This window comes from Opisthocomus hoazin, chromosome 7, assembly GCF_030867145.1.
Source record: "Opisthocomus hoazin isolate bOpiHoa1 chromosome 7, bOpiHoa1.hap1, whole genome shotgun sequence".
NCBI classification, from domain to species: domain Eukaryota; kingdom Metazoa; phylum Chordata; class Aves; order Opisthocomiformes; family Opisthocomidae; genus Opisthocomus; species Opisthocomus hoazin.
In genome coordinates, this window is record NC_134420.1 from 6,030,615 (window position 1) to 6,055,342 (window position 24,728).

The window sequence follows — 24,728 nt, forward strand, 5'->3', positions numbered from 1 at the left end:
TTGTCTTTTTTGTAATTTCACTCCATATGCTCTGGAAGCATTTGCTGCTGGAAAGGAAAAATGTATTATTTACTGAACCAAACCAACAGTTCATGTATCACAGAATCACAGAATCACAGAATGGTAGGGGTTGGAAGGGATCTCTGTGGGTCATCTAGTCCAACCCCCCTGCCGAAGCAGGGTCACCTACAGCAGGCTGCACAGGACCACGTCCAGGCAGGTCTTGAATATCTCCAGAGAAGGAGACTCCACAACCTCCCTGGGCAGCCTGTTCCAGGGCTCCGTCACCCTCAGAGGGAAGAAATTCTTCCTCATGTTCAGACGGAACTTCCTCTGCTTCAGTTTGTGCACATTGCCCCTTGTCCTGTCGCTGGGCACCCCTGAAAAGAGTCTGGCCCCATCCTCCTGACACCCACTCTTCAGATATTTGTAAGTATATATTAGGTCCCCTAGCAGCCTTCTCTTCTTCAGGCTAAACAAGCCCAGCTCCCTCAGCCTTTCCTCACAGGAGAGATGCTCCAGTCCCCTCATCATCCTCGTAACCCTCCGCTGGACTCTCTCCAGTAGCTCTTCATCTTTCTTGAAGTGGGGAGCCCAGAACGGGACAGAGTACTCCAGATGAGGCCTCACTAGGGCAGTGTAGAGGGGAAGGAGAACCTCCCTCGACCTGCTGGACACACTCCTCCTAATGCACCCCAGGATGCCATTGGCCTTCTTGGCAGCCAGGGCACACTGCTGGGTCATAGTTAACCTGTCGTTCACCAGGACACCCAGGTCCTTCTCCGCAGAGCTGCTCTCCAGCAGGTCCACCCCAAGGCTGTACTGATGCATGGGGTTGTTCCTCCCCATGTGCAGGACCCTGTATTTGCCTTTGTTGAACCTCATCATGTTCCATCATGTAGTCTTATGCCCTTTCCTTGGTGGTGGTCAATACGAGTTACTTGACACAAAATAGGATGGAAGAGGTACAAGAAATTATAACTAACAATTCTGAATAGCAGGCTTAAGGTCAGGATGAATATGCCTGAAACATAATGATTTATAATCATTTAAATATTGTATCACATTAATATTTGTTGGTTCTTTCCAATTTTAGTTCTGTTAGTATGATAATACTGAGACCGTTTCAACTCATATATTCCTAAAGAATATTTCACTCCTGCAAAGCATTCTCCTAGTTCATCAGCACAAGAGTTAAACCAATTGAGAAACAGGCTGCTTTCCATCTGCTACCAATAAATGTGATCTAATATGTTAATTATATTAAAACTCTATCCCTGAAGAGTTTTTTAATAAAGTGCTAGAGAACCACTACCACCAGTTTTTCCAGTTAAAATTATTTTGGCTCATGGTCTGGTCTAATATTTCAAACCACCATAACTGCAGTCTGTATTTGAAAAGCAAGCCATTAGCTTTCTGTTTAACAGCTGTCTCTCTGTTTCAATTTAGATTCCCAAACTCAGATGCAAATCCCTCACGTTGCCTCTTTTCTTCTTGACTGATCTGCTCAGATAAATTTCCCCACGACCACCATCTCCGTTACGTTTCCTAAACCAGAAACGAAGCATGGATTCGTAACATAAGCAGTAGGTCTTCATACTGGTTAGCCCAACACAGGCACTCACACAAATGCTTTTTGCATCCTGTTCACCATTAGCGTGTGGGAGAACTGATGTCTCCCCACACTTGCTTCCATTCTTCTGGAACTGTGAAAATTCAGTGGCCTTGATTAGGTATTTTGTCAAATAGGTTTTGATGAGATGCGTTACTGGAAGGATATTTGACTAGTTCTGCATCTCTGCTCTCCAGAAGAAACAGCTCATCAGCTTAGCTCATCTATTTGAGCAGAAAGAGCAGGATGAAATGTCATGAGGCTGTACTGGATTATATGTGAGGTTTCCTGACCTAATTCACTTTCATATTTATTTCTTTTTTTTCGCTCCTAGTGCAGTATGGTTCAGTAAACCTAATATCTGACTTTCATAACTATTTCGAAAATTATAAATACCTCTTCTATGAAGTACTATGAAAAGCCACTGCATCACAAGCCTTACAAAGAGATGCTGAAAAAAATCTTTCATTAAAAGTGCATTAGGTGCTAAATGAATCTACAAAACCATACTCAGAGACCCATATATTGCCCGTATGGGGAATAAGATATATAAAGTTTGTGGCTGGCAATCTGTTAGTTAAATGGAACATTAATGTAATAGAAAGTATCTGCTTGTATCAGCAAGACTACCGTCATAAACTTTACAGAGTAATCTCTTGCTGTTAATAGCATTTCACAGGAATCACCACAGACAGCACAGAAAACATATCTCCTGTAGCAATATACAGCAATATCCAATGGACAATCCTTTCCCTTCAACGAATTTAATGCAAAATCAGAGAGGGCATTATTTAAAAGGTCAGCACTTGAATTTGATTCTAGATCTCAGATCCCCAGAAAGGGGGGTAGGGTGCCGATCAGATCCAGATTCGTCATTTTATCTACAAAAAATTGAGAACTCCCCAACACTGAGATGTGGTACTGAGCATATACGGAACGAATAAATGTTCTCAGGCATGGAATGTGGTTTCTCCCCCTTTTGTTAATGATATGGAACTGACGTTATACCTAATGGATTAAGATGTGTAAATTCAGTTGAAGTTTCTGGGCCAAATCCTTAACTGGTGCAATTCCAATGTAGTTCAGACTTAGACAACACTAACTAACAATACAAACTGCCAGGGAGTAAAAACAATCACAGTAAGAAGGAACAAATTACTTAACTATGTCATTTCACTAACTAAAATCTTATGTTTCAGTAATGTTAGCAATAGCAAGGCTTCAAGTAGCAGTCAGCAAGATGGTTCTGGAAAAAAAATGCATTTGTTATTCTCTTGTATCTGAAATAATTGAGGATTTTTTTTGTCTTGATGCTTTGTTTCATCTTCTATCACTGCAATGCCCTACCAGAAAAATATGTGCCATCTATTGGGCTTCATTAGACTTCATCAATGAAAGGTAGATAAGACATTTCTGACCACCCTGAGGGTGAAGTCCTTTTCTATTTTCGTGTCTCCATATTCCAGAACAAGTCTGCAGACACTTCACACTTAAAAACTGCTATGATTCCTAACACAGACATTCCTCTTCCTTTCTCACCGACAGGACCTAAACAATATTCTGAGCATGTTCAATCCAATGAAAGAGAGAAGAGGAACTTTCCATAAAGTCATTAGACTATTTATTCATGTACTGGACAATTCAGATCAAAAAGCTTCATCACATTATAAAACTTGGACCTACCAACCCTACCAGCAGGACAGCACCCCACTGGAAACCACAAGACAAGTGGTTGTCAGTCTTTCCCTGGGAAGCTCTTTTTCTTTGCACAGAAAAATTAAAAATCTTTGTCATTAGTGTGAGATAGATTCTTGGGACTCATAGGGGAAAAAAGCAAAATGAATTCAAGTCCTTGAGGAAATTAATATTTGTTTCATAAAAGTAGAGGGGGGCATGAAAGACAGGGAGCTCCCCAAAGGCACTGGCAATGGGGCTGTCCCCTCCACTAGCCTTTCCCCATCACCCAGCTGTTTTGCCATTTCTGCATGCTGACATTTATGAATTTGTTTTTCAGGTAAATATGAGATCCAAGGACTGGGTGACGGAATTTACAAACTTATCTCTGGGTTGTCAACTCATCTAGCCCTCTGGGTATGAAAAGTTACGAACCTTGCAGGTTAATACTGCAGCAACAGAAATCCCCTTAAGAATCTACCCTCAATGTCTCAGTCCTCTGTCGCCTGAAAAAGGTCACGGGTCAGGTTTGTCAGAACAAAACATAATAAAAACAGTAATTTTTTTTGCCATGTAAATCACCACTGCCTGAGACAAGAAGCAGATTGTAGTCTCTAATTGCTGGTTGTCAGAACCAAGTATTTTTCCCAGTTTGGTATAATGGGAAACAACAGTGACAAACTGATCCCACATCTGAAAACATGACTTACTGTCTCCTTTTTCTGACTTTGAAAGGACAGAAAAGCCTTTGTCTTATTAATAGGGCATACTTTTTTAGAAGTACAAAGTACATATTTGTCCAGAATATTTCTAGATTAAATTTCAGGACAGCCATAAATCTACTTTAGAAAATACCTTGGCAAGCAGCTAAGGTTCAATTGTACAGAATGCTTCCAAGTAATGTTTAGCAGATTATGCTGCAAATTTCTTAAAGGCTAAATTCAAATCTAATCTAATCAAAACGAATTCAGCTGAACTTCCTGGAGTGAAGGATAGGCAGGTGGACTGCTTACACGACATCTTTATATTTTTCTAAGCTTTTCAGAATTACGGATGTAACGTAGAGACACTCACACTCCACAGCCACTGAACACTTGGAAAAGCTATTTACAGTAAAATTTTAATAAGCACATTGATGACTTAGGAACCTAAATTCCTTTTTTGAAAATGAGGTAGGCACTGACACGTTTAACTCTTCTAAAAATATAAGTGACTCAACACCATAATTCCCTAATTCTCATGCACATAACCAATGTTAATTAAGCTTTTTATCCTTTAAGGAACAGAATTATTTCAAATGGCAACCATTTTTCTACTGATATTCAATCAAATAAAGAGACTATGTTTACTTTCTACAGACTATTTTTATGTCCAAATCTGAAATTATTTCATCCTGGAGTTGGTTAAGGGTAATTTTTTTCCATCTTGCAATTTGAGCAAGATCACTTCCATAGCTGTTGGAAGCTTGTAGTAGACTTCTCAAAAAGCATCAAAACCAAATGAGAAAATACAAATGCTTATTATGAAAATGTTTATATAGAATGGGGCAAATATTTGAAATAGCTATTTCCATGAGAAGGGACTGCCAGAAAAGGAAGAAGGTGGCAATACACATGTTTGCACCTCTTGCTAGCTGGGAAAAAGAAATGCAATTTTAGTTTCTTTCCACTGACCCACTCTAGGTAGTCCGCCACAATCTTAGCGCAGAAGCCCCACTCCCCTTCTGCCAGGTAAGGGGCCTGCAAGGGAAGCAGTGCACCCAAATCCATATTTCCTTCCCTCACCATGCTGTGCGACAAATGGTCCAACACACTGCTTCCTCAGCCTCAACACAGAGCCGCCTGTTGGGGACTTGCCTTCCGATTTTGCTTTGTCCTTGCATTCAGAAATAGCTTCAGTGCCTTAATTTCTAAAGAGGATTTTTCCATCAGCTAAATATTTCAAAAAATTCCCCAGACATTTTCTAACATTCAGCAATCTGCTGAGTTTTGGAGCAGATGATTACTTATTTGAGCACAGATTTTCCTTTTTCTTCATTTTGGTACAGTGCTTTGCACAATAGGGTCCTAATTATATTCCTTTGCCTCTAAAGTCTATAACTTGAAAAGGTCATTTCAGAGACTTGGGCATTTCCATCTCTGCCAAGCCTCTAACAACCTATTATTCTGCAAAAAAATCCCCTAAAGCACAAGAACGTTTAAGGATCTAGCAGATCACTAAGGATCTACTTGAGACAATAATATAAATATATCGGCTCACAGAAACAATTCCGGTTCTATAAGTTCACATTCTGTTTTCAGACAGTATTAGATACCTTGTCTAAAAGAAATGCACTCATCTAACTTGTTGATGATAACCTTTTCCCATTTCATATAACACATACATTGTGATAAACTAATACCAGTATCCATAACTCTATTGGGAAGATAGAAACCTAGGACACAGTGTTTGCAAACTCAGCAGGATCACTCAAAGCATAGATAGACCAGAACGCTGTGCTGCCATTCAGTGTGACCTGGACAGGCTGGAAAGTTGGGCTGAGAGGAACATGATGAGGTTCAACAAGGGCAAATGGAGGGTCGTGCACATGGGGAGGAACAACCCCATGCATCAGTACAGGCTTGGGGTGGACCTGCTGGAGAGCAGCTCTGCGGAGAGGGACCTGGGTGTCCTGGTGGACAACAGGTTGACCATGAGCCAGCAGTGTGCCCTGGCTGCCAAGAAGGCCAATGGCATCCTGGGGTGCATTAGGAGGAGTGTGGCCAGCAGGTCGAGGGAGGTTCTCCTTCCCCTCTACACTGCCCTAGTGAGGCCTCATCTAGAGTACTCTGTCCAGTTCTGGGCTCCCCACTTCAAGAAAGATGAGGAGCTACTGGAGAGAGTCCAGCGGAGGGCTACAAGGATGGTGAGGGGACTGGAGCATCTCTCCTACAAGGAAAGGCTGAGGGAGCTGGGCTTGTTCAGCCTGAAGAAGAGAAGGCTGCGAGGGGACCTTATAAATGCTTACAAATATCTGAAGGGTGGGTGTCAGGAGGATGGGGCCAAACTCTTTTCAGGGGTGCCCAGAGACAGGACAAGGCGCAATGTGCACAAACTGAAGCAGAGGAAGTTCCGTCTGAACATGAGGAAGAACTTCTTCCCTCTGAGGGTGACGGAGCCCTGGAACAGGCTGCCCAGGGAGGTTGTGGAGTCTCCTTCTCTGGAGATATTCAAGACCCGCCTGGACGCGGTCCAGTGCAGCCTTCTGTAGGTGACCCTGCTTCGGCAGCAGGGCTGGACTAGATGACCCACAGAGGTCCCTTCCAAACCCGAACATTCTGTGATTCTATGAAGGCATGAAGGTACTCAGGCATAAAAATACACAGTAAGGGATCCTAAACTTGCAAATAAATGTTATTGAAGAATGCTCCTGAGAGAAAGGGTGAAAAAAAAAAAGGTTGCCAATAGTATATTTCAAATCAGCAAGCTGCTGTAGTATTGGAATTCAGCGATGCTTGTGCCCTTTCTGACATTACAGTACTTGCCATGCTTGCTTTGTCTGATCAGAGCCTGTAATCTTTGCTGTTGCTATATTTCAAGCTGCTGATGAAACAGCCCGAGGAAGACTGGAAACACCTCTTTGAAATGCACAGCAGGACTTCTCAAAAATGAATCAACAAAACTTTGACAAAACTCTGCTGCAGAACCTCAAGCAAGAGAAAACTATGAGCATTACAAGCATAAAGGTACTTTGCCATCTGGGTAATGCTCAGATATGAATAAAATGGAGGACAAATAATTGCCTAAAAAAAAAATCAAGTACAGACAAGAGTCCGTACACATATGTAAGATTCCCCCAACTAAAAGTAAATTTTTGTTTTTTATCATTTTTCCCCCGTCATGTGTATCCAGCTTCTGCAATGGCAGAAGAACAACTAGCCCTGCATCTTTGCCGTGGTCTACATTGGGAAATATAGGGGTCATTCTAAATTTCAATTGCAGAAAATCATTTGGTGAAAGTACACAGCAAAATTTTTTCTGTCTCAGATGAAAGACTGGAGGTTGGGGAAATAGAAATTGATGATGATCTCATACTGATAATTTCATGGTAAGGAGACAAACAAGAAGCCTTCTGCAGCATCAGGCTACCAGAGAATTTGGACAGTCTTTCTCACATGGTTTTGCTGATATTTTACTATTGGTGACATTTCTGTGAACACCCTGTGTGCAGAAGACAGAGCATCGCACTACAAAGCCTGTCATGAAAAGCAATTCCAGCCAACTGTTGATTTCATTTAAAGGTAACAACATTGGGAAAAACAAATGAGCAGAAACCCACCACTCTGCTTTATTCAGAGTTTTCACTATGAAACTTTCTTGCCAAGAATAGTTCTCTAGCAAATTTTTTTTCCCTCTTTCTGCTTTTGCTACACCTGTAAAAGGAGATGACTGCCAGCATGAAGCATCAGTACCACTTTGTAAAATAGATGATAAAAAAAACCTGCTTGTGGTAGCAGATAGCTGGAACTAATGATGTAGGGACTGTCCTCCAGCAGTGCATTCCTATAGATGGTCATAAAGTACTTGAAAAGGAAGCCTAAATTTGTTTTACTAATTTTTAGATTTACTTACACAAGAAATTTAAAGTTTCAAGCCTTGCGAGCCCTGTCAAGAAAAACTTCAATAAAACAGGAAAAGAACTGGTAATTCCTGAACGATGTACACCACTAGTAAGTAAATTACAATTTAGCACCTCATAGTAGTATTGTGCAAAGCCAATATATTGTCTGCCACCTACAAACTGAAATACAAAGCACCCGGGACAGTACCTGCAACACCCTTCTCTCGAACAGCCCGTCATCACCCAGGGACGTGGTCCGCTTGGCACGCAGATACTTGTGAGCTCTCTGCGGCAGAGACCGGCTGGTTCCTCTGTGTATTTTTACTATGCAATGTTGAGCAGAAGGAAGTTTCACTTCACGACTGACGCTCTGGGATTCTCTGGTACAAATATAAAGAAAGGAGAGCACCAAAGCCCACTGCACACAGCTCTGCTATTTCTCATGGCCTCTTCTGGAAATAGGATCTGTGTATGATGGTCACCGTTCACTCTTTCTAACCATTTCTCTTCTCAGTCTGAGAAGTGTGGCAAGATTAGAGGGTTTCTATTGGAATTAGAACTCTTCACTGTCCTCGAGCCACCTCAAGCCTTTAAATATTTTAAAACAAAAGGCAGTGTTTAGTTTTACCCTGCAAAGAGTGAGCCGCATGTGCGCTATATTAACAATTAATCTTAAAAGTGATCTTCAATCTAATGCTTGCCAAGTAAGGGGTAATGTTAAATACTACCCGCCCCAAACTTGACCTGCTTAAACGGTGTGGAGCATTTTCCTCTGTCCAGGCGCTCGCCCTCCCGGCTGCCAGCCCCTGCCACCTCCGCGCTGCCCGAGCCACGCAGCTGCCACGCAGCCACGCATATTTTGAAATATGTGTATTTTCACTTTATATATGCACAATTTCATGTTTGTGCATGCTCTGCAATTTCCAAAGAGTCACTCGCCAAAACAGCTTGCCTGGCACCATGTGTATGACAACAGATGCCCATGCTAATCATGACAGATAATCTGTGAGGAAGAGCGACCTTCAGCCATACTTGAGCAATCCGGGTTAGCATCCAGCTCTGCCTGTGTTCATGCAGATGGACGCTGCTTTTTTGCTTGAGTTTCCTGCCTGCAAGGAGAGGATTTTAAGTAACATCCTGAACATGGGGCAGAGCAATCCCAAGCACAAATCCAGGCTAGGTGGAGAATGGATTGAGAGCAGCCCTGCGGAGAAGGACTTGGGGGTGCTGGTGGATGAGAAGCTCAACATGACCCGCCAATGTGCACTGGCAGCCCAGAAGGCCAGCCATGCCCTGGGCTGCATCCCCAGCACTGTGGGCACAGGGCGAGGGAGGGGATTCTGCCCCACTGCTCTGCGCTGGTGAGATCCCCCCAGGAGTCCTGCATCCAGCTCTGGAGCCCTCAGCACAGGACAGACCTGGACCTGTTGCAGTGGGGCCACAAAAATGATCTGAGGGCTGGAGCACCTCTGCTATGAGGAAAGGCTGAGAGAGTTGGGGCTGTTCGGCCTGAAGAAGACAAGGGTCAGGGGAGACCTCACTGTGGCCTTCCAGTACCTGAAGGGGCCTGCAAGAGAGGTGGAGACGGACTTTTTACAAGGGTATGGAGTGATAGGACAAGGGGTAATGGTACCCTGAAGTGGGTAGATTTATATTACCTATAAGGAAGAAATTCTTTACTGTGAGGGTGGTGAGGCCCTGGCACAGGTTTCCCAGAGAAGCTGTGGCTGCCCCCTCCCTGGGAGTGTTCAGGGCCAGGTTGGATAGGGCTTTGAGCAACCTGGTCTGGTGGAAGGTGTCCCTGCCCACAGCAGGTGGGGTGGAACAAGATGATCTATAAGGTCACTTGCAACCCAAACCGCTCTATGATTCTACGATTCTATGCTTTATCTGCACGGCTGCACTCGGGGAGCATGATGGGGACCCTGGAGGGCCTGGCAGCCAGCCCAGTCCCACCACCCCAGCCAGGAGCAGGGTAGCTGGGGGGCATGGGGGCATCCCCAGCCCCAGGCATCAGGTACCTCTATGGGGATGGGCCGTGGCCAGACTGGGACATCAGCCGGGGTCATCTCAGAGGGGCGCATGGCCAAGCTAGGCAGGGCCGTGGGGAGGTGGGCAGCAGCAGTCAGGGCTGGTGGTACCCTCAGGGCACTGGTGAGTTTCCCCTGCGTCTTCTGGGTCCTGCTGCTTCAACATTGCTCTCAACTCTCAGGTTTCTCTTCTTTTCTGCATTTATAAAGGGAAAGGAAAGGAAGTGCACTGACCTGCACACGGCTGGGGATCCGGGCTCCCACACTATGCAGAGGGCAGGTCTGGGTTGTGGTGAATGCAGGGTTGGTTCCTGGTTATTAAAGCTGATGGATAAAGACTACCAGGTCTCCTTACCTGCCTAGTACTCAAATTAAAGACTTTCCTATACCATCCACAAAGAGCTTAAACAAATCCTGAAGTGGTTGAAGCAGCTAAGAAAAGGAAAATTCACTAAATTTAGTAGGATAGAATGAATGAAATAATTTTTAAAAATATGAATAAGAATCTCAAAGCAGCTACGTAGGTCCTTAACTACACCATCCCTAGGCTGCTCTGGTGCCCAACCAAAGCCCAGAAATTAACATCAGAATCAGAAGTGTTTAGCACTTGTTTTCTCAGGTCACAAATTTATATTGAAAACACATATTTTGGTAGTCATGCTTAATGCTGCCATTTTGTTTCCACTGCAGAAATAAAACAAACAAAAAAAAAAGATGAAAAAATAAAAGCATGATTATATGAAGCAAGGATGTGACTGGGACTTTGGAAATAGTCCCTTTGTTAGTTTCCTTACAAGGATATCGAGTACATAAGAAATAACACATTAAAATAGAAATTTAAGTCACTGGAAGGTTTGAGTTCTGGCAGGACTGCTTTCACTTATTATAAAAAGAACAGAACAAATTTCCCAAAATGTTTAATGTCAGTACTTGCAGTTCTCCTTTCACAACAGCAGGAGAAAAAAAAAATTGTCTAATGCCCAAAAATGACATCTGTGAAAAAAATCTGTGCTAAAAAGGATGAAAAGAACATCTAGTACAATTTATTCACAGAAATGTCCTTAATAGACTAAATTTACACCATAAACCCCTTTTTCTATCTAGTTCGTACAATAAATAAAATTATGTTATTGATGCGAGTGTTCAGCCAGCTTTGTGTGGTATAGTAAATCAGACTCATGCTATGCTAAGCAGCTGGACACATTTCTGCTACGTGCTAGGGACTGTTCCAGTTAGCCATCTGAGAAAGTCTTATCGGCACATTCATCCCTGTCATCTAACTTTCATTTAACAGCATCACTAAAATCAGCAGCTGAGATTCAAAAGGTTGAGAAAGCAGAAAGATCTCCATAACACTCTTCTGTTACACAGCCCTTCTCAGAGAGCCCTTGCCACAGATTTGCAACTGGTGCTGCAGGCAGAGAGCAACCGAGTGAGTTCAAGCAGCAGCAGCCATCTTCCCAGCACAGCATCTGAAATTTCACTTGAGGAGGCACATAGCAGAGTCAACCAAATTAACATTTTCACCATTATTGACACTACAAGATTTATTACTCCCTGTTCAATTTAAAAAGATTCCCTGGGGAAATTTTTAAGGGGTGCTTGCTTTATTAGTTGTTATTGAATTGGACCACTTGACAGCTTGTGGGGAACGTCTGAATAACAAAATCTCTGCTAGAAAGAGATCAGGAGACCCCTGTTGACTGATACGGATGACACTGATTTGATTTTAGCATGACGCATTTAGTTTCCATTGTTAAAAGAATACAGCAGATTAATTTATAGAATGAATAGTAACTATATGAACTGTATACACAAAGGAGCCTGACTAGGGCTGGGATAGAACCTGAAGCCCTACAGTGCACACAGCTCTCACTCCCCCAGTAAGCAATAAATTTCAGCAAGATTACTGTATAGAGCTGGATTATTGTGGGGAGGGAGCACTAGGACTGAACCCTACAACTTCTACGCTTGATATTCACAGAATCACTCCATTAATGTGTTACAGTGACTGTGAGGCAGGGAGAGAAGGAAAGATGAGAGAGGAAGATTTTTATCATCCTAAAGCTCATAAATAACTTTCTTCCAGAACAAATATAAAGAAACCATGGCATTCTTGTACAAGCAGGATGTTGAAAAAATAGAAGCGCTCTGGCAAATACAAACACAAGGTAAATTAGAGTCGTGCAGTCATGCAGTTTAAGAGGCATTGTTGGTGTTAAAACAAAACACAAGGCTAGCTAACAAGTAACAAAACGCAAGGTTAACCAATGGTAAGACTGGAACTATTTTTTCCGAGGGATTATGAGAAAAACAGAGAGACTCCAGGAAAGTGGAGACAAGAAAGACTGTGAGTTTAATGAATTCACCCAGATATTAGAGCATTTACAAAACTATGCACAAAGACACCATCTTCCTCTAATATATTGATACGAAAAGCTTTTAAAAAGCAGGAGTGCATCAAGCTTACATGATGACATCACCAGCATCATTTGCTAATTGCCATAACCTCGAAGTCCCTCATTTTAGATTCAGTCAGCAGTCAAAAGTTGTAGTGCTGCTGTCAAAATGGCTTTCACCTTCCAAAGAAAGGGCTGGTGAATATTCCTGTTACGCCAAGAAACAGTAGGCAGTGGAGGAACGCAATGTACTCGGAGATGCCTGAATTCAACTTACTTGAAGCTTAAAAGCTGAAGATTTTTTAAAAGGACCCTTAAAAAAATATCTCAAAAAGTCTGAGGTGTTTCAGTTTTAGATGAAGTCTTTGCAGGATGGGCAGCAGCTAGACATATTCTAGACTGAGAGCTGCACAAAGATACCTTTCTACCACGGTTCCAAAAACTCCCTAGCCTCATGTATTTATTTTCCATCTTCTAGTCCCCCAGCAAATACATAGCTGTGGTGACCCGGCTGATCATCCCTATAATTCCAACCTGCAACTACCAAGAGCCTGAAAAATTACCATGTGAAGGAAGCAAAGGGGCTTTATTCAGTCAGTGAGCATTTGGGGGCATATCAGATCTGAAATGTCTAATCCTAGAGATCATCCGAGGCTTGATGTGAACCGATCATTAACCCCACATCTGTGCTACACACCGGGCTGTGGCAAAAAGGTGTGCCAGGCAGATACTCAGATCATACAAACCAAAGGAAGCCTGGAATCTGTTTCTCCAAGCACACCAAGGTTGCTCAGCAGGAATAGCATTTGTCCTACTGTTTTTCTACCCATCTATACTTTGCTGTGTACAGCTACTGTAATTATACTTAACCCTCTCTGTGTTATATATGCTAATGTAATTTTCTGTACTGTGTTTGAGTCATCCATAATTCACTCCTGCCTTTCTAATAGAAAGCTTTATGCCTGTGGGGCTGGAACACACAGTTGGTTTTCCAATATGCCAGATGAATGCCCAAACCAGTGGACTACAGTCAGTTTCCTTAACCTTGACTCCGTTGTCAACAAGTCTACAGAAGAAAACTGTTTTAATAGCAAGAGATGCCATGGGTAGGAGATATTCACTAGCAATAGCTCTAAGTCAGTATTTCTGGTGATCTGGCATTTCTCCATTGCCAGGTTAATCGCCTTGTCATTGACCTATACAATAACCTCATACTGATTTTCTCTTGTTTTGGCCAGAACGAGAGAAATCCCTTTTATAGAACAAAAAGAGTCTCAAGAATAGTAAACTTCTTACTAAAAGCATCAACTTCAAATGATTAACATTAGGTCTTGAAAATCAACATTGGACCCTCAGTTTGAATCATATGCCTGTTGTTCCAGGTCTGAGACCAAAAAAGTCAGTGACTATGAATCTCTGAATGGTGGCTAAAATAGAAAAAATATTGCCAGGCGTTCCCCAAACGAGAGCTTTGCACATCTTCCTAACTGGTCTGCTTACAGGAGGAGTAATTCAACGCAGCTCCGTGAGGTACCGCAGTGCAATTCCATTCCTTACACACTGTCGTACGCTGTGAAAGCCAGAGACAAGGCACGAATACTTCTTGAAAAGCATTTAACAATGAAGGGAAGGAAAAACACGCTTCTTCACATTAAAGCAGATCAAAACACCATGTTCAAGAACCTAGCCACAGATGACTAAACCTCGCAAACTGGATGATCATATTATGGTGAGCTACAGCCATGGGTATCACACAGCAAGAAGTATCGAGCAACCAAGGACCAGCACGTAAGATCAGCCTCGCTGAAAGAATGATTGATTGCAAGCACAGAAGAAAGAAATTACACAGGATAGCTTTTTCTGGGGACAGTATTCTTCATTGTGCTCTTTAAACCCCAGACAAAGCCTCTGGGAATGTAAGATGCTAATTTTGAAGAAACGAAAATGATTTCTAACTTGTCATATCAAACCCTTATATAAAAGCATTTCTGTTCACTGTGTAATGCCTGTAATGCCCAAAGATCTTCTCAATTATATTTGTTTTCCAGGTGATTGTCCTCATCTAAGAAAGAGATACATTGCTATCTAAAAATGAATGCTTCTGACAGGCTTTTTCTCTTTTTCAATGACATCATAACAGTAACAAAAATCTCAAGCCATTAACTTCAGTGCAAATTTTGGCTGGAAATGGACAAAACAAACATTTCAGGATTCGGTCCATAGAATTACACCATCACTAGATTCAAACAGATAAATATTCATTCACCGTGAATGATATCGTAACACTTTCAAAGGGACTGCACCGGGAACAAAGGATAACAGTACCAGCAACAGCCCATGGTGGTCTGATGCTGAAACATTTTATATATTCAAATTTAAAACATCAAATACCTGCAGACAAAGAGACAGGGATGCATTCAAAGACAGCATAAAATACTTGCTGCTCCCCAAGGGTAACTGCTGGACACCAGGAGACTACTGTGACAGCACCTATCCCCTGAACCAGCTCTGTTTCAGACAGTAGGAAATCTAGTTTTGCTAGGAAGGGAAAGGTGGAATATGTGGCTGTGCAGGAAAAGCAGAAGGCCAGTCATGGAAGCAGCAAAAATCATGTACTGTTGCTCTACACTCTTTTCATTCTTAAGGGAAAAGCACCGCAACTCCGGGCAGAGGAGAAGTTATCCTGAACTGGCTGGGAAGAGAATGATAAATGAACCTGAGGGTAGGAGGGAAGGCTGGTCAGGGGAGGAAGGGAAGAAAGAGGGATATTGGAATCAGGTGGAAAGGGAAGGGATCTGGAGGTGGGTAAGAAGAGCTAGGTAGCAGCAGAGGGACAAGAAGAGAACACAAAGGCTCTGGGAAGTTTAGTCACATGCCAGAGGAATGCTTGGTAAAAAAAAGTTTAGGAATCACTGACAGAAAAACATGTACAAGATACAGCAGTAAACCTACACGAACTATTATTCAGATTACACATAATTTTCACTCTGTGTAGAAGTGTGAGACTATAACAGGAAAAGAACAAAATAACAGCTGCAAAGTGTAAAAGAAAGAAGAGATGGGAGAACTTGTTTTTCTCGGGTTATGTTTTTTACACACAGAAAGGAAAACCTTTTCACTCTGAAATATTAAGAAAAAAAATTTTAAAACTACAAAGTCTCCACTAAAAAAGAGTACCTTCTGGATTGAAACACAGTATTGCACTTGTCCAGGTAGGATTGGGAGAGTTTGATGGAGGCTGAATAGACTCATGTATTCAGAAGTACTTCTACTATGCATAATCTTTTCTATTTTACAGTATGCCTGTCTTGCTCTTTGATTTTCTAGGAAGAGAAATATACAGGCAAATAAAAGCATATACTATACTTCCTACACAATTACAGCAGCCTGAAAAAAAATGTTGGGAACGTTGTGAAATACCATTTCATGCACTTTTCTTTGGACAGCAAGCTTTATGTGTGGGGAATTGCAAATTGTATGTTAGGTTAGGTCTGATTTTGCAGACGGGCATTTTGTTAGTAGATGACAAAACCTATTTCTCTTCAAGTATCACAGAATTATTAAAGGCTTGTATATGACTTCACCTTGGATTCCTACTTTTCAGAAATTAACTGTCCAGAGCTGTTTACAGGTATATCTTGCTCTGTGGTTTGTCTTACCTGTTACTTTTTCTTCTCCCAACTACTCTTTCCACATCTAAATCTGTATTTTAGATGTAGGTGTCTAATGATCCCTAGCTATTGAGTATACCTGTCACATATAAGAATCACCACCCTTCCAAGTCTGGTATCTAAGTTTCGCCCAGGGTCTGGACTGGGAGGTACCTAAATACACTTCTTGCCATCAGAAAAAGCCCTTACTTCTAGTCATGTCCACAAGAAAGCAGGCCAACTGGAAGGTGGTCTGGAAGTGAAGCTCCAAAAGGACAAGGCTGACTAAACCACAACAAAGCAGTGCCTTCTGAATTCACAGGAGTGAAAAATTAGAAAAGAATTAGCAGGAGAATAGGTTAGGTTTTTATACTTGGCAGCCATTAAATTGCACGTGAAGCAGTTCAGGTTTTAGGATAACATAAACAGGTACTAGGTGGGAAAGATCAAGGTACAAACTTAGGTAGGAGAGAAAAACTAAGCTGAGGTCAGGTTACTCTGGTAGGAGATAAATGCAGCGCTCTTATGGACCACAGCAGTAAGGCGGTTGTGAATCCCCTACCTCCTCATGACTCCTGCTGGCTACTTTGCTTTTTGAAACAGCGAAATGGGGCTCCAGCCAAGCCACTTGTTTGGATTTGGCTCCGATATGCCTACGCCCTGCTGAACCAACTGATTTCACTGGCAAATTGATAGTAGCTTGAAACATATCACGAGAAATTATTTGTCACATGGAGCCAAGCTCACTTGGCCAAGTTCACAACAGGTGTCATGGACCTAAGGGAAGTCTCTGGCAGATTTTTCATACAACTCACCCAGGACTATTTCCTGATGAACTCCTTGTCTGTTAGCTAGGCACCTTCTGAGATGTAAAGTGTAAAAATATGGAGCAACAATCCTATTGTTAATAATTATATCATTGAAATTTGAGTTGATAGATTATCACTGGACTGGGTTGATCAAAAATAATGATAAGTAGTGAAGAGAGGAACTGATCTGGCAGAGCAGTTGATGACAATGCTTACGCCATCACCGTCTGGGCCTGGTTTTTATCTGAATTAAAACCAGCGGTGAAAGGATCAGTGTTCAGAATCCACACAGGGGAAGTTTCAAATCTAGCTTCTCTTACAGTGTGCAGGCACGGTGATTGCACTCGATGCACCACATAATCACAGTGGGGAGCATGACTGTGTTTCGGTTTCTTGTGAGAGAAAAGCAATAGAAAGAATCACATTGTTCCATGTCCCCACTCTAAAACACCGAATGACACCAACAAGAAAAAAAACGTGAAAGCTTATGGGAGACACATGAAATGGCTTTCTCAAAACATAAAAGCAGGGCTCATGAAGCAGTATGGGATGCTGACTGTATTTCAGAAAGGATTGTGTAAAAGTTGCTGATCTCTGGAGGAGGAAGCTCTCTTGTATGATTTAGTAAGATGTACCATAGTAAAAGAATACTAATAATCAATTCTCCACTGTCTACTAACACCCCCAAAAAGATAAGCATTAAGAAAGGTTGGCTAAAGCAAATGTTGCAACTGCTGTTGACCCTGACAACATATGCAATTGTGCTGAATTAGAGAATACGAGCCCCAGTCTAGCAGCAAAAATCTTGAAAATTAATTCAGAACTAAGATTATCAGATGTCTGATTTAAAAGCATTATAACAGAAGAAGAATAAAAGATTTTAAACTTGCGTTCTGGGGCGTGCAGACAGAAAAACAATGATAGACTGTTGGACCATTAGCATTTCTTAAGGGCTGTGGTATGGAGATACTAAACCATATCCAGACAGTCAGAACAGTTGTTTAAAAATAGCGTGGATGCTCATAAGTGCAAGGTAAAGAGAAATAATCTGCACCTTCAGCTTTCATTTGAGTATGACAGGAAATGTGTGGGAAGGATAGCAACTTTACAAACAGAAATGGAGGGATGAAGCTTAATAACTTCATTACTTTGTGAAAGCACAAAGGAAATGAAGAAAAAAAAGCTGCTGCAGACCAAGGCAAAGTTGGTGGATATAGATGGCACCTCATTGGCTAATGATTGATAAGAGCAGCGATTACTGACAGCTTTAAAAAATGTCATTCTATTTTAATTCTCAATATGTCAGACCCAGGAAAATTAACTCACATCAGCAGCCACAGACCTATTATTAAAAGACCAATTTTTATGAAACTTTTCCTCAATAATTTCAATGGAGAGTTTAACTAAAGCCTACTCCATTAACTTGCATCAGACAAGTTTTAGGAGAACGTCAGGCAAAAATGGACTAAGAACTGTTGCGTCTACAGCTACTACACAAGGCTTCTATTTCCAAATATCACTGGGAAATCAAAGAGTAAATGACCTTAATATTCATAGTAGTGACATCATTCGAGACTTCTATCAAAACTTTGTGCTTTAAACTGAAAAATGAAGTAGCAACACTTGTCTTAATGTAGTGATGGATCATAAAAAGCCAGCATCACCCCTCATATGTAAAGTCACATTCACTCCTCTTATGCACCTATTAGAACTGACAGGGCAGGGTATGAGGCAATTCGGAGTGAGACCACTACACTTGCACATCCTGATGGTGCGGCTTCTTCAGTAACCCATGGAAGGGCATGAAGGAAAATACTGGGGTTGCTGAGTCCTTGTGCAATTGACTGGTTTTCAAAGCCAGGCCAAAAAGTGTTGTGTGTTTTATACTAGCTCACTTCTTGATTCATGCATAATTTAAAATTGTGAAGCATGGACTATGCCTCTGAGAAGCTGAGTATCACTGTGCTGGAAAACCGTGAGAAAATTGAGGACCAAGTTTGAGCCAAGAAACTGAAAGGTAATTCTAGACCTAAGGGTCTGGTTTGAAAAAAAACAACAGGAGTTCCTGAAAAATAGATCTACTGATACATATTTGCAGTACCAGAGTTTACATACCAGATCACACAAATATCGCTTTCTCTCCTTTACAATACAGAGGGCTATCAATGAATGTCTGCGTGTTCATCTTTCATGTTTGATGATAAGGATAAGCCCAGCAATTTCAAGAATTTGGCAGGTCTCTTAGTAGACTGACTTACCTGAAGATTTAACTTCGAGGGAATCATCCAAAACTATACATTGTATGCTCATTAATAGGAGAAGTAATGAATTCAACAACCAAGAAAAATCTTCACAATTAAAGATTTCAGGATTTCAGAAGTGATCCAATTAGTAATTACTGGATAAGTAACTACCATGGTATCTTCTTGCCTCTTTTCACATTTGAACTGAAGTGTGAAGCAGTAGAACTTCTAAAATCAGTGAAATAAGAAATGACATGAGAATCTTCCTCTCATCTGTCATCCAAATGACAGATCAAGTGCATAAGGAAGATTCTCATCTGTCATTTGGATGACAGATGAGAATCTTCCTTATGTACTTGATCGGCTATCCAAGAGGGCATAGTTAGAAGGCACTAGTTCGTTTTCTGATAAACAATACAATTTACAATTCATAAGAAGACCTATATTACAGACCCTAGCAACGATCTCAAGAAAAGAGATTTGACTTTTATTAGAGATGGCATTGCTCCTCTTACAAAGTCAGTGGTTTGACAGAAAAGACAATTAGCATTCTGAGAGGTAGCCACCAAAAAAAGCGTTCAAATGGCAGATTTGCTCTACAGAAATTACACAATTATGTGCTGGCCTATTTGTGTTATGCTTTGCCTTTCCTACCTGAAACCAGAGGTAAACAGCGAAAAAAGAAATTATATTGTCGGCACCGGCAGGCCTCTTTGAAACCAGATGAAACAAGTAGTACCTTGCATTTTGAGGGCTTTCATCTACTCCCCTGCAATTTTAAATATGCTTCCCAGCCAATAAACGTTTTAATTTGATATTACATTTATCTTATTTATTGCTTCTATCTTTTTTCACTCTCTTCCTCACAGGCTCTGCTTTTTCCCATTTAGAACATGTATATAAATGATTATTGATTGATTACATCGATTTCATCCTACTATTCATACTTCTTATTTTACTTTTAAAGTCCTGATTTTTAGATACACATTTTCTGCTTAAACTTGTTGCTTTTCTTTTTGCCTGATCCTTCCAACTCTGTTCGATGTGGCCCAGGGTACCCGTGCGTTTCACAGCGCCTGCTGCTCCCAGATGCTCCTCATGTCCGCAGGGCTCCCGCAACCGATCTGTATGCCCGGCCTGAGCTGCGGCTGGATGGACAGCCCGGCGGGGGAAGCCCCGACAACTTTGCACCAGGGTTCCCCTGGGTGGGGAGATAAGAGCTACATTATTCTGACAGCGTCTGGGGTAGGGATTGACCAGGGCTAGAGGCTGGGGAAAGGCTGGAAACCATACGGTCACCGCATCTCACACAACTGCATGGAAAAGCTGTGAAAACGAGAAGGAAACCAAAGGGCTGCAACAGCCAAGAGCTACCAGCTCGCTTAGTAGTTTTATCAGAATTAAAACCCAGACTGCACCAAGCAGTACTGGATAAAGGCTGATGGTGTTGGGTTGATGGTTGGACTTCACGATCTTAGAGGTCTTTTCCAACCTTAATGATTCTGTGTCACCCACTATTTAATTCACCTCTGAGGAGAAAGGCTCCCTTCCAGCACACATTAGTGTTACTACGTCCACCGAGGTACAGGCCAGCGCAGACGCCAACACCTCCAGACAACGGCACCTTGAAGCACACAGCTGAGTTGTGAGATGGGATCAGCTAGCGCACAGCCTCAGGAATCTGGGAAAACCTGTGCGTGCTTCATAGGGTTGGCTATTGCAAAAACACCTCAGTCACCTTCCTTTCTGCCTGTGGCCACCACACAGCCTTCCCTACGGCAGACAGCCCTACACCTACACACGCACACACGTCTTGCTTGCTCCTATAAATGCCATTTTCTAACTTTTTCTCCTTCTGTCCAAGCTTTTCTGTCTCCACAGAAAACTGCACATTGTTTTCTTTCCTGGCCCATCTATTTTCAGTTCTTTCGGCTTAGAAGTGCTACCTGCAGCCCTTCACCTAGACCACTCTGTAACATATGAGGCCTTTGCAGCTGCTGCTTCTCTCTGCTTCTGCAAGGAAGGAGGAGAATGGGAATGTTGGCAAAGCAGAAGAAAACAGGAAAATGCACGAGCTTGTGAAGGATGGAAACCTCCAGCCAAGGCATTGCAGCTAGCCTGCAGAGCCCACCCAAGGAGAAGGGCTGAAAAGAGATGATGTAGCTTGATCATTTGACGTCAGAGAAGCCAACATGGAAAGATGCTTCCCTTGTTTAAGTTGTCTATAGGGGTGCTGTATATGTGTACTGTATTGAATGAAAACTTTGAAAACTAGGTGTACATCTACCAAATATGCAGAATTTAACAATAATATATAACAGCAAATGTGAAACATTTACTTAAAGCTCACATTATAACTATTATTCTTCATGGAGACTTTTACAAACAACACAGAATAACACATTCATTCAACATTGCCCATAGGATGAGACAATCACTTGTACCCTTATTTTTATTATTCCCACGAGCCTAACAGCTAAATAAGTTTTGTTGGAATATCTCACACCAAATAACTTGTGCTTGAATACCTTGCCTTATTAATGAGCATATTGAAGGGTTTTTCTATTTGTTTTTCAGAAACACCTCAGTCACCTTCCTTTCTGCCTATGACCACCACACAGCCTTCCTTATGGCAGACAGCCCTACATCTACACACACACACACACAAAGGTTTGAAGGTATATAGAAGGTTTTTTCTATTCTATATTTTTCTACAATTTTTGACAAAGCTGCTAATCTCTTGATATAATTTTTATTCACTTTGTAATAAAATATGTAATCAAGGACAGTTAAAAATGTGTATATCTGAGAGACGCACAGGTCATTAAAAGGTGTGTACAAAAACTGTGGTTAGCACAAATTTATTTGTGATGACACACAATATTATTTGTGTATATCTCATATAGAACTGCAGGTTTTTTGTTCTCTTGTGATTTTATAGTACCTTTATTGTTCAGTTCTGTGTTACTGTATAATCTGATTAACGCACACTGAACTGAACCAAATTTTTTAATATTTTTGCTAGAGCTACTGAGATTCCTGCTTGATTTCAGTGCTCTGGCTTTCACACTTCAGCCTCATTCACTCATGCCACATCCTCTGTGTTTAAAAAAAAATATAATTAGACTCTATTTTATCTATTTATCACTCATAGATAATCAACAGCTATAGGTAAAAACCAAAATAAAGCACGAGGTGTCAGCATATCTGGTTTCACTGGAAAAAACTCCATCACCACCAGAGGGCACTAAACCCCGAGAAACTAAAATGTCTATAAAAGGACAACAGAGAAAATGGATGATTTCACTAGAAGCACACAGGAATTTACTCAGATGATGCAAATTCTTATCTTAACATTGTCATTCAAGTGCCAGAGCTGATGAAGTGGCCCTATCCCACCCCTACCGGATTCAATAGCCTTTTATGTGAGCGTACCTATCAGTGCACAACCCATCAGGATTAAATACTGATCTTCACTCACACTGTTTAGGAGCAGTTTACCAAAATCAATGGAACTATATCCACGGAAACATGATAAGAGTGAAGAATATGCCTCAGACATTGTTATTGAATAGGTTTTGTGCATATTCAGGTATCCTTAAGAATGACTCTACCAGCAGGAAAGAGATTAACCCTCTCTCCTCTCCAAAAAACACCAGTCACTTTTTCTTGTCATCTTTTTATGTGGTTTCTTTGGACTGTTTTTTTAAGAAGGCTTTGATGGCAGCTGTAAATCAGGCAATCCAGTTATGGGAGCGTAACTGCAAGATTACAGAACTAAAATGTCTGCTTGTTCTTGGAACGGGCTACAGGCTTCTGCTAAGATTACCTTTATCTCCAGCAGCTCCCCGAGAACGGCTGCGGCTCCCGCAGGAGGCACAGAGCCGGTGTCTCTGTCCCAGGCTTCCCTCCTCCAGCAGCCAGCGCAGCCGGGACGTGGCTAGGCTTGGCCGCGACCGCACCCACGCAGTTTCCGTGCCCTGGGGAGAGTGAGAAACGGGTAGCTGGTTTTCGTTCCACTGTTGCAAATGTGTAGTAACTCCGGCCAAGATTATAGTCTGTAAAGTCATCTGTTTGTTTAGACCTCATATGTGCTGTTCTTACTTCCACTGCTTTCTGCAAACAGCTCACTAACTGAAAAGTGATGGAGTAGGAAAAAAATGCAGTGAGTAACGATGAACTTTTGCATACTATATAAAACTTATTACTTCCTTTGAGAAGCGTTTGCATTCTGCCGCCTTCCACCGCAACTTTGTGTGGCACTCCCTTCTCACTTCCTGACAGGTTTAGGGCTGTGCAGCAGCTCTCTCCATACACAAATTCAAATGCCCATCCCATCAGTAAGCGTTGCCGCATTTCCTAGTGCCTGGCCCTGACGTAGTATTCAGGCAGCTGGGTTTAGCCTTAGGAACTGGGCATAGCGGGAGGGGAGAGCCGGATGTCAAACAGCCTCTGAGTAAAATGCAGAAATAGTTTAGGGAGCCCAGACTGAATCTCCAGACAGTCGTGATCTCCCTTCTGCTTTCCCTTTGGGAGGTGGCTACAACATTCCTTTCTTTACAGCAGCAACCTCCAAGCACGTGCGTGCCCCGTCATCCCTGTGTCCTGCTCGCTCACTCCCCGCTGCTGGTGGGGCAGCCGTACATCAGGAGAGGCTGAGCCCCCACCAGCCACAGTCATCAGCCCATGATCTCCCACACTGCAGACGTGTGCTGAGACTTTAGCTGATGGTATTGCCTGGTATACAGAAACTGTGCTCCCCTTCTGGTGCATTTTAAAAATAAAAAATAGCCTGTGATAACTGAATGGCAGTTTGGGGCATCATAGTGCTGGATTTGGGCACCTAACTTCCATCTGAGTCTCACTTTACCTTTCTAAGCCTGTTTGGTATCTGGCCCTATTGGTCTCTACAAGACTATTTTCTTTCCAAATGACACTAATACACTTGTATTCTAAAGGGCTAATTCAAAGCCAGGAAAAGAAATCAGTTAGCTCTTCTACTAAAAAGCCTCAGTGGTCTCTAATCAGTTCACAAAAGCACACTCATGAAGATGTGGGAGGCAGCATCTGTTTCTGGGATGCAGCACGTGTGTGCTGAAACCTCACAGCAAAGCGGCTGGCCATGGGGTTGTTCAGCCACCAGAGGAGAAGGAGCTGGCAAGGAGATACACAGCTTCTTTTTTGTTCCCGGATCAGTTTCAAATTCGTGTTTTGTTATTGTATCTATTTCTAACTTGTGCTCACCGTCAGATTTGAAAACTTACTAAAACTCTGAATATATGCATAAAACATTTTTAACCAAAAAGAGCATACACAATACACATATCTTGAACAGCAGAAAGTTGCTGCACCTTCTCCGACTGTGACACGGATATATGACACGGCACAGCATGGGGAATGCTGAAAGCACATGTTATCTGAACAACTTACAGGCAGGTCCCCGAGCGGGAAATGCAAAAGCTGTATATATTAGGTCCCTTCCCAGAGGATAGATAACAGAGAATGAAATTTTTCAGAGCATCTAACTGACAGACACAAAAGCTCCATTTTGCACATGATTTAGGACTTGGGGTCACATTTTCAGAGATGCTTTGGTGCCGAAAGGTTTAGACCATCCTCTAACAGGACTTCCAAACGCTGGAATCTCAGGTTGTAAGCTGTGAGTGATTTTGAACAGGCCCTGGGGTACCTGCCTGAGATGATGGGCGTAG

At 42.1% G+C, this 24,728-nt stretch overlaps 1 long non-coding RNA gene across 1 annotated transcript in view; it reads right to left on the reverse strand.

The window, feature by feature from the left end:
- LOC142362101 (uncharacterized) overlaps window positions 1-24,728 on the reverse strand; it is a 172,908-nt gene that overhangs the window by 146,339 nt on the left and 1,841 nt on the right. Inside the window, exon 3 of the long non-coding RNA XR_012764674.1 lies at window positions 22,847-22,997. This is a non-coding gene — a long non-coding RNA (uncharacterized LOC142362101). The remainder of the gene's footprint in view (window positions 1-22,846; window positions 22,998-24,728) is intronic.